We start from the raw sequence: 4,151 nt of genomic DNA on the forward strand, positions 1-4,151 counted from the left end.
GCTCCTGCTGCTGGGGCTGCCTGCTTTCCCGGTCACCTGGGTCCCGGAGCTCTGCTCTCCGGCCGCGCTCTCCTCAACAAAAACCTCCCCCCTCCACACCCCCCTCCCCACTCCCACCTCCTTTCCCCTGACAGCAGTGATGTCAGTCTCAGGGGTGGAATACAAATTCCGTACCCTGGAGAGGGACGCACAATCCGGACCGGAGCCACGCCCTCTTTCTCTCTCCTTCCTCCCCGGCTCCCTTCCCGCCCCCAGAAGAGCAGCTGGGCCTGTTGATAATAACCCTTCCCCCATCTTACTCCCCAATCACGAGTTGGGCAAGGCGCTAAGATGGAGAATTTACAGAGGAGCCCTAAGGTGGGGTCCATTGTTCCGGGGGCTGGAGCTGTCCCCGGTGCTGAAAGAGAAGACCCGGGAGAGGGGAGCAGGGGGCGGAGGACGGGGCAGCCGGCATCTGGGGAGATCAAGAGTGGGGAGCCAAGGATAGAAACCAGGGGAAAGAAAATGGCAAAGGGACAGTTGGGCCGGATGGGCGGTGGGGGCGGAGGGAGAAGTGGCTGGGGAGGGAAGCAGGTCGCAGAGCTGGGGGGAAGGGCAGGAGGGACCCAGAGAGAGGAAATGGAAAGGGGGGCGGGCGAGGGGAGAGCGGGCTGAGACGAACGCAGAGACAGAACTGTGTGTTTTCCAGAAAAGGACTCAAGGAAAACTGTATCTTGCTGGCATTTGCCGACACCCCCTTCTCTCCCTCTGGGGGGTTTGTGTGTATAAGTGCGTGGGCAGCGAGGCGGAGGCGGTGGCGAGGGCGGGAGCTCTCACTTGTAAGCTCCTTGCAGACCAGGACACCGTTTAATTCGGCATTTTACCGTTCGCAGCGTCTTGCTCATACGTAGTATGTGCTTAACATATTTCTCGAATAAGCGATCGATGCAAAGAACCTCCGACAAGAGTAGATTGTTGATTCCACAGCCGCCAGGCTGCTCCGAGGGCCGAGGAAACCCAATGACGCCTCTTTGCTCCGCCCTCCCTTAAGCTCCTTCAGTGGGGTTCTCTGATTGTCAGGTAGCAAAGGGGTGGGGGGACCTCACTTGGGGGGCTTTGCTCCCCTAAACAACTATACTTCTATGGATGATCAGGTTGCTCCGTCATCTCGAGGGAGCTGGGCTCCTCCATGCACTGGATCCACTCCCAGCTCCCCGCCCGCCACCCCCCCCCCATCGCAGGGAGCATCTGCTGACACCAAGGATCCTGGAGCCGGCAGCACCTTGCCATCAGGTGCTCGCGACAGGGGCTGCGACCTGTTGTGGAGCACCTTGCGGCCCGTCATTCCTTTCTTCCCCCCAGAGTGGGGCTGGCGCCTCTGAAACATGTCCCAACTGAATCCCAACAGCCCCGTCCTCAGAGCACGTGATGGCAGTGCCAGGGAATCGAGAACAAACACATCTGGAAAGTAACTTTTCACTCACCTCCCCCACCCCCACTGCGTCTCATCTGATCTCGGTATTTATGGAGATGCTAAACAGATCACGCCCTCTGAGGATGGAGCCTAGGAAGACCCCACGGCCCTGTTGATCTCATTACTCTGTGTCTTGTCAGCATATCTGCCGCCCTACTGCTCATTTGGGCTCGGGGCTAATCATATTAATTGAAATATTAAACATTTACAAAAACGAATTATAACGGACTCCCCTTGCTTCTCCTCCCAGTCAGCAACTGGAGCGTCAGCTCCAGGCGGCCTAATGCCTCTGATCCTTCTCCTAGTTTGTGGTCCCCAGATGGAAGGTTTCATTCTGAGAGGAGAGGCAGGGTTTACGGGAGAAGAGGTGGGAGCTCTTGGCAGGCCCTCCTTGCTGGGCGACTGTGGGCACGTCTCTGTTTTCCTTTGGGCTCTGGGGGAGGGAGCCCTGTGAGGTAAAGACTGGGGGATCCCTTATGACTCAGAGGCCCATTCTGGGGAGCTGCTCCCCAGGAAGAAATGAGGCTTCAAAGCCCTAGTTGCTCCAAGGTTCTTTCTCTGCCCACCACCCCCAAATTCACTGTCCTTTTTTGTTCCCCTGCACCCCGTGCTAAGCTGCCCTATATACAAGATTTTTGACTTTATAAAGGGGGAACTCACTCCCGACTTTAGATTCTTAGGAAATGAGAAATGCCAAATAATATTTTTCAGAAAGGGCAAAATGTGGTGGTAGTCTGCATGGGCAGAGTGGCTGGTCACCAAACACCTGCTGGCCTAACTGAAAACAGAGTGAGGACATTTGCAGCAGAATCTAGAAAAGAATCGATTATATAACCTTCCTTCTCTCAGGTGGCTTCTGTCTCAAAGGGAGAGGTAAGACAGGCCAACACAATGTGCAATCGTGAGGACTGACATGCTGTTAAGGCAAGAAAAGCCTCTCTCATTTGCACACACAGGTATTTGGGATTTGGGCCATGGGAAGTGACCAGTCAAGAAAGGCTTGATTGATTCCCAAAGCGCAAGAAGATTATAGAATGGCAGAAAGAGGACATGAATTATTTTATGCATGAGGTGGGGCTGGAGAGCATGGTGCATGCATATCCAGGTGTGTGTGTGCGTGGGTAGATTTGCCAGTCCAGACTAATACTATTTAATATAATGTAAGCCATATGTATAATTAAAAATGTTCTGGTAGCCACATTAAAAAATAAGAAGAAACAAGTGAAAATACTTTTAATAATATATTTTACTTAACCGATCTATCCCCAAATACTATTTAATGTGCTTATATGATAGTCAAAATATTCAACGTGTCAATATGAAGATTATTAATGAGATATTTTACATTCTTTTTTATAGTAAGTCTTCGAAATCCAGTCTGTATTTTATAGTTACACCACATCTGACACAGCAACATTTCAAGGTCTCAGTAGCCACAGGTGGCTTGTGGTGACCATACTGGATGATGTAGCTCTGGAGGTTCCACCACTGTCTTCTCTGGGGGTCAGGGGGTGGAGGGGTGGGAAGAGACAGGTCTTGGCCAACAGAAACTATCACCATTGGTTAACCTCTGCTCCTGCCTGAAAAAAATCACTTCTGACCGATGGCAGCTTATCTACATCTCGCTCTATTAACTCTCTCTCCTAAAAAACAGACAACCAACCAAAATGATTTCTGGCCTGGGCAGAGTTCCTGGAAGAAAGCCTGTGGCCCACCGTCTAATCTGCCTCTTGTGGGTTTTTCCTGGCTTGGGAATTGCCAACATTTTCACTTCTTTTCCTCAGTCTTTGGGGAGAAGGATAGAGGCAGACCCCCAAGAGACCCCTCCCAGGCCATGGGCTAATGCAGGGCTTGCTTCTCAGGTTCCTTCCTTGCTCCTTGGCAGTTGTTCACCAGCCTGAAAAGACAGCCTCACTTTGGGGCTCCTTTCACCGCCTTCCTGAAGGCCTCTGCTGGGTACGACCCGTGGGGGTTGCACATGCTCAGACAGGCTCCGGCTCTTTCCAGGCCCCTATTTTCGGCTCTCCAGCTGCATGCTTTGCTTTCCCACCTAGTTAGACTCTAGAAGGGCACGCCTGGAAGATGGCCTGCCTTTCCCTCCCTTACTCGACTGGGAATGGCAACCACCGTTGGTAACTTCGCAGGAGCAAGTTAATCTGCACGAGAAAGTCAGCCCATGAGGGGAAACGTCTGGAAGGATGACACGGTCCTTTCCAGCATCTTTAGTCTGAGAACTGTCCTCAATTTGCAGAAGTGGGTTCAGGCCCATCCTATGTGTGCTTTCACGTTGTTTTAAGAATTCAAGACTTCGAGGTCAAGGGTCGGTCAGCAGGACAGAGAGAGGGGTTTGGCAGAAGGGGAGGGAGCCCGATCCTCTTCCCCTGCTACTAGGCTTCATGCAGGTTCCGCACGAGGGAGGGCCGGGAACCAGATTCTGGGAGACTCTGCCTTAGGAACCCCTTTCCCAGTTTTGCTCTAGAGCTAAGAAAAAAATTATGTGAGGTGGAGTGGGGTCAAGAAGAAGGACTCATTCCATACGCAATCAAGCCACGAAATCAGTCCCCGGGTCTGGGGAAGGAGACTCAGTAGAGACCTCCCGGGTTTACTCCTCCGCTGCTCGTGGCTTCTTCCCTCTGTGCCTTTCGGCTGCCGGAGGGGGCCGGGCTCGGGGCGGGGCCAGTCTGAGGGGGCGGGACCG

The sequence above is a fragment of the Pteropus alecto genome, unplaced genomic scaffold, assembly GCF_000325575.1.
Source record: "Pteropus alecto unplaced genomic scaffold, ASM32557v1 scaffold106, whole genome shotgun sequence".
Lineage (NCBI taxonomy): Eukaryota > Metazoa > Chordata > Mammalia > Chiroptera > Pteropodidae > Pteropus > Pteropus alecto.